General features: G+C 38.9%; 1 protein-coding gene across 1 annotated transcript in view; it reads right to left on the bottom strand.

The window, feature by feature from the left end:
* LOC132109357 (ankyrin repeat domain-containing protein 50-like) overlaps positions 1-12,744 on the bottom strand; it is a 164,480-nt gene that overhangs the window by 50,277 nt on the left and 101,459 nt on the right. The window lies entirely within an intron of this gene.

Raw genomic sequence — 12,744 nt, 5'->3', positions numbered from 1 at the left:
TAACATTTATAACAGCCCAAGCTTTCCTGTATATATGTATTGTGAGCGAAGGGCATAAAAAATGGAGTGGAACGCATCCCCAGTGTTGGGCTTACCTGACTTTGTACAGCTTTTATCTAACACGCGATGGTGCTTCGAAACGCCTCCTACCAAACCTGTGAAGGACTTGTGATGTAGCTGTTATTGGATCTACAGACTGTCTGAAACTGTCTGTTCGTTCTCATGGAAAGATGTACGTTCAAATGCGCAAGATGAATTTACGGCTATTTTTAAAGGAAATGTTAAGACTGTTAAATCTTTTTGTTGTTGTTGTTGTTGATGTTGTAAAAAATATTTATTATGTGAAGCTCTATTATTTTATGATATTTATTGCAAAGGACAGATTTACTCATGTCTGAATATAACAAAATATCAACACTTACTGCAACATGAACGAATGGAGAAACAGATGGAAACATGTTAACTTTAATGCAAAAATATACAAGTTAATGCAAAACGCTCTTGTTTGGTGTCTCATTTCAAATGAAGGAAACAGATTGGAGAGTCAGAGTTAGTCAAACTAAAGTTGTGTTTAATTAGGATTTAATTATTAAATCCACAGAACCTGGAAATGAAGATTCTGGAGGACGAAATCAGACGTATAATCCTCATTACAGCTCAGATGTGTGTGTGTGTGTGTGTGTGTGTGTGTGTGTGTGTGTCCACCTGGCCACCTGTGTGAGGCTCATAAATTCTCTCTCTTTGTTTTCTTTTATTGCGTGTTTCCTGCTGTCAGGCGTTTGTTTGTGAGCTGCTGGTTTTCTCGCTTCGCCTCAGATCTGCCCTCCTCCTCCTGTGCTGCTCTGAGAACTTGTTTTTGCTCAGCTTTTGGCTTAAAATTGAATCTATGTTTGGTGTAAAAGATTAAAATACTTGCACAAAGAACACTATTATCAACACTATTATCTGAATTTGTAGATTTTTTTTATCAAATATAGATTTTAAAGTACACATTCAACTCAAAAACCAAAAGAAAGAAAAAAGAAATTCATAAAGAATTGAAGGCTGTTTTTAGGGTGATTAAGATTTTTGCTTTGTGATTTATTTATTTATCTTTTGATGCAAAGTTTGAACTAAAAAAAAAAAAAAAGATCAAATAAATGATTAAGCATTTATGAATCATATAATTTGTTGTCCTGAATTTAATATAGGCGGTTTTTAATGAAGAAAAAATACATTTTAAATAGGTGTTATGCCATTAATGACATGTATGTACTTTTAATCATTAAAATACAATTACAGTGGATAAAAAACAATTTACCAAAAACAATTTACAATGTTTTACGTTTTTGCAAAATATATTTTTAATTTGTGTATATTTTAAGATTTTACATCAAATATTGATTTTGAGTATTGTTAATCTCAGGTTAGGTGACATTTAACCCCAAATTTATGCTCTGTGACCATTTATTTCAACAAGGTTTTCAGCCAAATTCTCTTAACTCTAATGCAATAAAAAGATCAATTTAAATGTTGTTCTGAATTTGATATATGGTATTTTTCATTAAGATTAAATGTATACCACCAGTGAGGCTGTAATGTTTAATTATCATAAAAACTATTTTGCGATGCACACATATTTCGGATTTGGGGTTAAATCTGACACAGACGTTCTTTGTGATACAAACCACAAACTTAATGTTTTTATTTGTTGGAAATGTGTAATCACTAAACTGTGCAAGAAGTGTGTGTGTGTGAGAGAGAGAGAGAGAGAGAGAGAGAGAGAGGAATTTATGTGTGTGCTAACAAGGAAGTAGCAGCTCAATAGACTACAGGCAATAAGAGTGAAACACTCTTCCAAATGGAGTCGTTAAGTGTGTGTGTGTGTTTGCTCTCTGCAGGAATGCACCTTTTGTTGTTGTGAATTGCTTTGTGGATTAGTCGCCTGTCTGTTTCCTGGACCTTCAGAGAAGTGTGAGAGTCCATTTGGCTCTGATCGCCTCACAGGACACCATAAAACACACACACACACACACACACACACACACACACACACACACACACACACACACACACACGAAGGGCTTTTGTTCAAGGAAATGTAAAGCTGTTCCTCACTGAGGAAACTCTGATGATTTTGTGTTCTCAGTGTTTGCTCATGAAGTCTCATTTGACTGAGGTTGAACTGACGTTCTTCACAGATGATTATCAGCTTCATCTGAGCTTCATCACAAGCTTTTGTGGTTTGGTAAAATTCATTTGCATTCATTATCATTTATTATTCAAAAGGAGGCACTTTTACACTGTAGAATTTATTTTTTGAAGTTGTAAACGAAGATTATTGAAAACCATTTTAAAAAAATAAATAAATAAAACTTTACATTAAAAATGTAACAATTAAATGTTTAAATCAATGCATTACTTGCTTTTAGTTTATTAGCTATTATTTATAACATTCAGTCATTTCTGAGTGGATTTATGTTACACTATATTTTTGAACTATAAGATTAAAATATTTATTAAAAAGCAAGCTTGGGTTACAAACACAATCATCAGAATCATTTTTTTTTTGGACAAATAAAATCTTAAAAATTTAGCCCAATTCTTTAGCCCAAATTCTCTTTACTGTAAAGCATTTGTTACTTGCCATTAGTTGTTCCTTGTTTGCAAAATGTACTTACAATTTCTCAGAGAAAACATATTTTTTTTACCAATTTTTTGAGTGCATTTGAAGTCATTCAACAACCAAGAATCATCTGCAGTTTTTCTTTCTTCAAGTGAAGTTTCAAAGACTTTATTGAGGTGTCTGAACTGCCAGCATTAATAAATAATAATAATTATAATAATATCTTACTGCAGTGGTTTCCTCAGGCTGTGTTTACAGTAAGATCCTCTTTCAGCTTCTCTCTCTCTCTCTCTCACACACACACACACACACACACACACACACACACACACACGGGACCATCCTACATGTATTAACATGCATGAAAATCACTGAGTCATAGAGGAAACACACATACACACACACACACACACACGCAAATCTGAAACCTCACAGGAAAGCAAAACCACTCAGTTCCTAAAAAAACACTTTTCACTGTTTCCTCTGAGCTTAAAAATAGACCCTGATCTTCCCACAGGAGTGTGTGTGTGTGTGTGTGTGTAAATAATATGCTTTAAACAGTGAGTCTTCAGCTTGAGGTGAACACTAATATGTGATGCTGCTCATGTTTTTGTGTTTTTTTCTGATTGTGTTTTCTCCTGCAGATGTTTTACGAGCGTCTCTTGATCTGGTGTGTGTCTGGTTCTCTCAACTCTTTGTGTATTCGGCTGGAGATCGTGTGATCTGTGCTTTTCATCATGTCACACTGATGGAGCGCTGATTGATATCTCGTCAGAGCAGGAAACATTTCACAAGATTAAACTCTTTCACTGAGGTCGAGCTGATAGCAGCAAGAGCCGACAGGGGAGACCGGTGTGTGTGTGTGAGAGAGAGAGAGACAGCACTTCCTGTTGTTATTTTCTATTATTATTTATTTGTTACTTTCTGTTGGACCAAACACAAGAGTTGAACAGGTTTAACATCCCATTAATGAAGATGCTGATTTGAATGAGAATGGTGTGGTCACACACATTAACACACTGTGATTGTTAGACAAACCACGGCAGATCAGCTGGAGCTACTGCATTACAGATCTTTTCTGTAATGGTTTTCCACTTTTATGATGTCACAGAAAAACAACCAAAAGGCAGTGACTTTTAGATAAGACTGTTAAACTAAAACCAAAACTATTAAAAAACGGTTTGCTAATAAAATAAAATAAAATAAAATAAAATAAAATAAAATAAAATAAAATAAATATTAGATCAAGTTAACGAAAACTGAAAAATAAATTAAACATAAATAGTAATGTTTAAAAAGAACAGAAACGAATAACAATTACAAAATTACAAAAATAATAAATAAATCATTAATAAAAATTAAACAGTATATAAATAATACTAACATACTGCAGGTAACTAGTTATAACTTTTTTTATACAGTCTATGTTTATAGCTCTATGCATTTAATAATTGTAAATGTGATATTGTGCTTTCTTTTGTCCTTCAATATTTTGTTGTGAAGTTATATATGCTTGAGTTTTTAGACGATCCAAAGCCAAATTAATTCAAATTAATCAATTAGTAAAATTATTTCCCATGCAACTCAAAGCCAAAGACTGTAGTGTAATTATCTGTAGAAGAAACAAAAAAAAGGAAAAAAAGCATGTTTAATGAATATTATGTGATATCATATGGACTGATGGATGTGATTCTGAAACACACGTCTGGTGTAACATCAGCAGAAAAAGACAAATCAATGGAAACAAGACAGAAGGAGGAAGTTTTGGTTTAGTGCTCTCACTGCAGCAGGGGATTGAGGCTTTCAGGTCCTCATGAGAAAAACAGCAGCACAGATTCAGAGCTGCTCAGATCTTCATCAACTCCAGCAATATTTCAGCCTCAGGTTCATGATGATAACATATTAAAACATCCTTGATGTGCTTTGAACGAACAGCTGGATGTTCTGCACCCAGATGCATGCTATTGATTATTTAAAAACCTTAATAAACGTTGTATATTAATCGTATGTTAATATTTAATTTATATATTAAAATCATTTATTTAATAAACATTGTTCTCCCAGATGTAAGCTATTAAATATTTAATAACCTTAATCAATTAAGGAATCATAATACACATTTTTATTAAACTAATATTAATTAAATATTAAATGTTTTGGTAAATTTCATTACATGTAAATGTAATCTATTAATTTTCAAATAACTTTAATAAATATTTTAATCATTAATAATAAATATTATTCATTTAACTGATATTGACATTAATTAATTAAACAATTAATAACCATATTAAATGAAAAAAATCGTAATTTTTTACATACATATTTACATTAATTAAAATTAATAAAAAATGTTAAATATATTAAATAAACATATTTAAATATATATAATTATTAAATAACCACAATAAAATTAATTTATTTACCTAATATTAATATGAAATATATTGCGTTATCTAAATAAACTTGATTTATTAACATAGTATTAGTGAGTTATTCATTAAATATTTAATTTAAATGTAAAAGAGAGAGAGAGTGTGTATATTTGAGAGAGTGGGGTTGTGGGGTATTTAAAAAAAGTTAAAGAAACATCACATGTGGTGCAAAATGTATCTGAAGTAAAGTTCTGTCAAGGTGCTCAGATCATCACAGATGTCCCATTTGTTGAAATGTTTGCCTTTACAGCTTTTGGTCTTCTCCGTAAATTCATAAGATGGTCAAATTCATCTCTCTCCACAAACAAGAGTTTGACAGGCCCTTTGGTCTTCCTTTTCAGCTGAAATAAAGAAAAAAATAATGTTGTTGTTGTTTTAATACATGTTGAGACAGTGTGTTAGAAATAATCTGTGAACAAAAAAATGTAAAAAATATTTATAATGAAGGTTATTAACATATTAAGTAAGGATACATTTATCACATCAGCACATCAGTTATAACTAAATGTCTTCATTAACTGTGAAGTGTTGAAACTTTGAAGGACTTCAGCTTCCCTGACAACTTCTTCAAGTACAGCATTGAGCTTCGAGATCATGTTCCCTGTTAATACAAGCAGCATTCTGACAGAACTGATCAAAATCTGATTCTGAGCTTTGAAAATATTACATGGTAAATGGACTGAATTTATATAGCGCTTTCAACAGACCATATGGCCATCCAAAGCGCTTTACAATTTGCCTCACATTCACCCATTCACACACTCATTCATACACCGACTGCGGTGTCAGCCATTCAAGGCGCCATCCAGCTCGTCGGGAGCAGCTGGTGTCTTTTTTTCTCTTGTTTACATCATAAACAAGAGAAAGGAAGAAAAAAATATGTGAGACTGAATTATGAATTACAGTTCAGAAAAAAAGGCAAGGAAAATCAGATAGAGAGAGAGAGAGAGAGAGTAATGGCTTCATAGAGAGAGTTGCTGGACACTAAATGTTGTTTTAGGAGATGGAGATATATGTGGTATGAAGAAACTGGAAAAGAAAAAACATTGAATTACAATTAAATTAAATTACAAAAAGGTATTAAATGTTTGGCAAGTGATGTGTTTACTGTGTTACTTAACTAAAGAGTTCCTTCAGTCAGGGTGTAGAACAACTGGCAGTGAGAGGTCTCTGGAGAAGCAAACAGGTCAACCTGAGCGGCTCTGAATCGTCTCCAAATCAGCTGGACTGTCAGGGGATGGAGTCGCCATTCTCCCGGGAGCATTGCTCGTACAGCTCGTCAGCTGTATGGTTGAGCAGGCCCGGAATGTGAACGGCACGAAGTGACCTCAGAACCTTCTGACTCCAAAGGAGGAGATAGCGGGCAAGTTGTGACATGCGACGGGAGTGCAGACCACCTTGTTGGTTGATGTACGCAACCGTCGCTGTGTTGTCCGTTCGGACCAACACATGCTTGCCTCATAAAAGACCTTTGAGACGGTTCAAGGCAAGGACCTTGTACTGATATGCCCGTCCTTCGAACGCACGGAAGGATGGATACATGAAAGTACGCGTCCTTCAGGTCGATCGCTGCAAACCAATCTTGGGGACGGACGCACCCGAAAATGTGTTTCAACATCTTGAATGGTAGCCGGTGAAGGGCCCGATTCAAAACTCGCAGATCCAAGATCGGTCGTAACCCACCGCCTTTCTTGGGTACAATGAAGTAAGGGCTGTAAAACCCTGTCCTCATATCGGCTGGAGGGACCGGTTCTATCGCGTCCTTTCGCCAGTAGGACTGCGATCTCTTCCCACAAAACAGGGGCATCAGACGCTTTCACTGTAGTGAAGCGGATACCACGGAACTTGGGGGGACGCCGGGCGAATTGAAGCCGGGCGAATTGTATCCTGAATATGGGTGGTGTTGGCGCAGTGGATGTGCCTTGCCTTTGTTGTGGGAGACCCAGGTTTTAATCCAAAAAATACATTCCGTCAAAGCAACTGAACAACATTCATTAGGAAAACAGTGTCAATAATGCAAAATGATAGTTAAAGGCAGTTCATCATTGGATTCAGTTATGTCATCTCTGTTCAGTTAAATAGTGCCTGTGCATTTATTTGCAATCAAGTCAACGATATCGCTGTAGATGAAGTGTCCCCAACTAAGCAAGCCAGAGGCGACAGCGGCAAGGAACCGAAACTCCATCGGTGACAGAATGGAGAAAAAAACCTTGGGAGAAACCAGGCTCAGTTGGGGGGCCAGTTCTCCTCTGACCAGATGAAACCAGTAGTTCAATTCCAGGCTGCAGCAAAGTCAGATTGTGCAGAAGAATCATCTGTTTCCTGTGGTCTTGTCCTGGTGCTCCTCTGAGACAAGGTCTTTACAGGGGATCTGTATCTGGGGCTCTAGTTGTCCTGGTCTCCGCTGTCTTTCAGGGATGTAGAGGTCCTTTCTAGGTGCCGATCCACCATCTGGTCTGGATATGTACTGAATCCGGCTGACTGCAGTGACCCTCTAATCTGGACACAGACTGGATCTGGTGGCTACGGTGACCTCGGAACAAGAGAGAAACAGACACATATTAGCGTACAGTAGATGCCATTCTTCTAATGATGTAGCAAGTACATAGGGTGTTATGGGAAGTGTTTCCGGTTCCGGTTTACCTAATTAATGCAGCCTAAAAATCCTTTAACGGATTTGGATATTAAAAGCATATTAGTATGATATGCCAGGTTAAAGAGATGGGTCTTTAATCTAGATTTAAACTGCAAGAGTGTTTCTGCCTCCCAAACAATGTCAGGTAGGTTATTCCAGAGTTTAGGCGCCAAATAGGAAAAGGATCTGCGGCCCGCAGTTGATTTTGATATTCTAGGTATTATCAAATTGCCTGAGTTTTGAGAACGTAGCGGACGTAGAGGATTATAATGTAAAAGGAGCTCATTCAAATACTGAGGTGCTAAACCATTCAGGGCTTTATAAGTAATAAGCAATATTTTTAAATCTATACGATGTTTGATAGGGAGCCAGTGCAGTGTTGACAGGACTGGGCTAATATGGTCATACTTCCTGGTTCTAGTAAGAACTCTTGCTGATGCATTTTGGACTAGCTGTAGTTTGTTTACTAAGCGTGCAGAACAACCACCCAATAAAGCATTACAATAATCTAACCTTGAGGTCATAAATGCATGGATTAAGCAGTAAGAAATTACTCGTCATCCAGTTTTTTATATCGACTATGCAATCCATTAGTTTTTCAAATTGGTGTGTTTCACCGGGCCGGGAAGAAATATAGAGCTGAGTATCATCAGCATAACAGTGAAAGCTAACACCATGTTTCCTGATGATATCTCCCAAGGGTAACATATAAAGCGTGAAGAGTAGCAGCCCTAGTACTGAGCCTTGAGGTACTCCATACTGCACTTGTGATCGATAGGATACATCTTCATTCACTGCTACGAACTGATGGCGGTCATATAAGTACGATTTAAACCATGCTAATGCACTTCCACTGATGCCAACAAAGTGTTCAAGTCTATGCAAAAGAATGTTATGGTCAATTGTGTCAAATGGAGCACTAAGATCCAATAAAACTAATAGAGAGATACACCCACGATCAGATGATAAGAGCAGGTCATTTGTAACTCTAAGGAGAGCAGTCTCAGTACTATGATACGGTCTAAATCCTGACTGGAAATCCTCATATATACCATTTTTCTCTAAGAAGGAATATAATTGTGAGGATACCACCTTTTCTAGTATCTTGGACAGAAAAGGGAGATTCGAGATTTGTCTATAATTAACTAGTTCTTTGGGGTCAAGTTGTGTTTTTTTGATGAGAGGCTTAATAACAGCCAGTTTGAAGGTTTTGGGGACATATCCTAATGACAATGAGGGATTAATAATAGTCAGAAGAAGATCTATGACTTCTGGAAGCACCTCTTTTAGGAGCTTAGATGGTATAGGGTCTAACATACATGTTGTTGGTTTAGATGATTTAACAAGTTTATACAATTCTTCCTCTCCTATGGTAGAGAATGAGTGGAACTACTCCTCAGGGGGTCTATAGTGCACTGTCTGATGTGATATTGTAACTGACGGCTGAATGGTTGCAATTTTATCTCTAATAGTATCGATTTTAGAAGTAAAGTAGTTCATAAAGTCATTACTGCTGTGGTGTTGGGAAATGTCAACACTTGTTGAGGCTTTATTTTTCGTTAATTTAGCCACTGTATTGAATAAATACCTGGGGTTATGTTTGTTTTCTTCTAAAAGAGAAGAAAAGTAATCGGATCTAGCAGTTTTTAATGCTTTTCTGTAGGATATGTTACTTTCCCGTCAAGCAATACGAAATACCTCTAGTTTTGTTTTCCTCCAGCTGCGCTCCATTTTTCGGGCTGCTCTCTTTAGGGTGCGAGTATGCTCATTATACCATGGTGTCAAACTGTTTTCCTTAACCTTCCTTAAGCGTAAAGGAGCAACTTTATTTAAAGTGCTAGAAAAGAGAGAGTCCATAGTTTCTGTTACATCATCAAGTTGTTCTGAGGTTTTGGATATGCTCAGGAATTTGGTTACATCAGGAAGATAACTTAAAAAGCAGTCTTTTGTGGTAGAAGTGATGGTTCTTCCATACTTGTAACAAGAAGTAGAATTTACAATTTTGGCTATATGAAGTTTGCACAAAACTAAATAATGATCTGAGATATCATCACTTGGCTGAATAATTTCAACACCATCAACATCAATTCCATGTGATAGTATTAAATCTAGAGTATGATTTCGACAATGAGTAGGTCCTGAAACGTGTTGTCTAACACCAATAGAGTTCAGAATGTCTATAAATGCTGATCCCAATGCATCTTTTCATTATCAACATGGATATTAAAATCACCAACTATTAAAACTTTATCTGCAGCCAGAACTAACTCGGATGTAAAATCACCAAACTCTTTAATAAAGTCTGTATGGTGCCCTGGTGGCCTGTATACAGTAGCCAGTACAAACATAACAGGGGATTTATCATTAACATTTGTTTCTGTGGATAATGTTATATGAAGCACCATTACTTCAAACGAGTTATACTTGAAGCTTGCCCTCTGAGAAATCCTGAAAACGGTGTTATAAATTGAAGCAACACCTCCACCTTTGCCTTTTAGACGCGGCTCATGTTTATAACATCTTGGGGGGTGGACTCATTTAAAATAATGTAATCATCCGGTTTTAGCCAGGTTTCTGGGATCTGAAAGAAAGGGATCTGATATTCAATAAGCCAAGCTTTATAATTTGTTTATCCATATTGCTTCTGTTTTTTATTTGTTGAGCCTCAATTAAATTGTTAATCTTAACTTGGCTTGGACGTTTTTTGTATTTTCTAGTTCGGGGAACAGACACAGTCTCTATAGTGTGATATCTAGGTGAAAAAGTCTCTTTGTGCTGAGAATTAACTGACCTCTGTGACGGGAGGCAGCTAGCAGACGGTCGGTTTAGCCAGTCTGTCTGCTTCCTGACCTGGGCCCCAGTTAGTCAAGTATAAACACTAAGACTATTTGCCATATTTCTAGAGAGAAGAATGGCGCCACCCCTGGAGGGATGAAGACCATCTCTTTTAAACAGGTCAGGTCTGCCCCAAAAGCTCGTCCAATTGTCTATGAAACCTATGTTATTCTGTGGGCACCACTTAGCCAGCACTTTTAAATTTGCCAAGATGTCAGGTGCTCTGGCTCCTGGTAAACATTTGACTATGGTGGCTGGTGTCTTTATATTCACGTTCCGTACAATAGAATCACCAATAACTAGAGCACTTTCATCAGGTTTCTCAGTGGGTGCATCACTGAGTGGGGAGAACTTGTTTAATGTTTTGATCGGAACAGAAGGGTGGTGTTTTGACCCACGACTACGCTGCCTCACCGTCACCCAGTTGCCCTGCTGCAGGGGCTCTGTTTCCGGAACCGAACAATGTACAGGAATCCCTGAGCTAGACGCATCCAAAGCCGTATCTAGAGCCCTAACATTCTTACTGTCCTCAATTAAAGTTTGGATGCATGTCTCTAATTCTGAAATCTTCTCTGTCAGCCTAACTATTTCCCTGCATTTATCACATGTGAATCCCTCATCAGCGACAGAGATAGATAAACTGTACATGTGGCAAGAGGTGCAAATAACAATAGCAGGAGAAGCCATTACTCACCATGCTTGATTAAATATTCTTACTGCGGTTGTTTGATGAACTTGTGAAAAAACTGGAGTGAGAGATGGGAGAGGAGAAAAGAAAAACAGCGATAGGTTCGAAAGAAAACGATAATGACAAGCTAACGAGTGCTAACTCTTTGCAGGTGTACCGCACTCACGGATATAAAATAAAAGTGAACGATCAAAGTTAATCTGATAAGATTGATCGATAATATCAGAAATATGGTGTGAATTCAGTTATATTTTACCACTTAAAATATAGAAAAACAGAGAGTGATAGTAAGATAAAGATTCTAGAGAAAAAATAAAATAAAAACAGCTACACGGAGCTACGATTTGCTACAGAAGGCCAACAGGAAGTAGAGAAAACACTGTCCAACAGCGACACCCGCAGGCAGGAGTCTCAGTGCTTTGGATAAAAGCGTCAGCTAAATGAATAAATGTAATGTAAATGTAATGTAAATGAATCGCAAAGCCGAGGCTGATGGTCCACAGAAGCCAGCGAGACGGGCTGGGTATCGCTGACCAGCCGCTTAAAAACCACACAAGCAGGACCAGCGGAACCACAGCCATACCCGCAGTGGGGCAGCGAGGTGGAACACAGGGGCCCAACTCGGGCGGCTTGTGAGCAGGCCAGAGTGTGGTGCGAGTGTGGGGTGCAGGGCTCACCTGGTTCCACGGGTCAGCAGAGGGTGCATGAATAGGGCCTTTGTTGACGCTCTCGAACCGCCCACAGCTGCCATCTGGCGAAGGAGGAGGATGAGTAAGGTCAGGAGCTTGGCCGTCCGCAACTCTCCGTGCCCTCCTGGGACCCAGAGATAAGGGAAACTGCTCTTTTGTCTAGTATTTGGGTACCGTCAGCCATGAGGCCTGGCCCTCCTCCGGGGGAGGGAGTGTTGCGTTCACCATCTCCCGAAGAGCAGATACCTCCATTTCTGGGTGGCCTGTCTCAGGGCCGCTTGCTCTTTTGTTTACCGCCAGGTTTGGTAGGGGCCTGGACAGGTGGTGCAGCCCACCCACGCCCGGCTACACGGCGCTGCTTTGCTGGAAGCTGCTGCAGATGCGGCGCGGGAGCGGGGGCAGATGCAGGGGGCCGCCCTCGGTGACGAGCAGGCTGGGGCACTGCGGCTGGTGGACGGGAGGAGGCAGCAGGTGCCCGCCGGGCATGTGTCGTATCGTATCGTATCGCCTAAGTCTGCTTCTGGGCAGCCGAGAACTGCTGGGCGAAGCTCTCGACCACGTCGCCGAAGAGGCCGGTCTGGGACACAGGGGCATTGAGGAACCGGACTTTGTCTGTGTCCCTCCAGCTCCAGCACGCGCCACCCCGAGAAACCAATCATCCAGCCACGAGGGCTCGGGACTCGGTGGAGGATTCCACTCAAGCCCTACCCTCTCGGCGGCCCGGGAAAGCATAGCTGCCATTTCGGGATCCAACTCAGGCTTTGTCACCGTCCCAGAGGGCGGCAGCGACGCATCCACGAAAGCCACCTCAGCGTGCTTAACGCCCAGACACATGAGGCATGATTGACACGATTCAA

The sequence above is a fragment of the Carassius carassius genome, chromosome 29, assembly GCF_963082965.1.
Source record: "Carassius carassius chromosome 29, fCarCar2.1, whole genome shotgun sequence".
Lineage (NCBI taxonomy): Eukaryota > Metazoa > Chordata > Actinopteri > Cypriniformes > Cyprinidae > Carassius > Carassius carassius.
The sequence above is the reverse complement of the archived record's forward strand: the minus strand, read 5'-3'. Positions and strand labels throughout refer to the sequence as shown.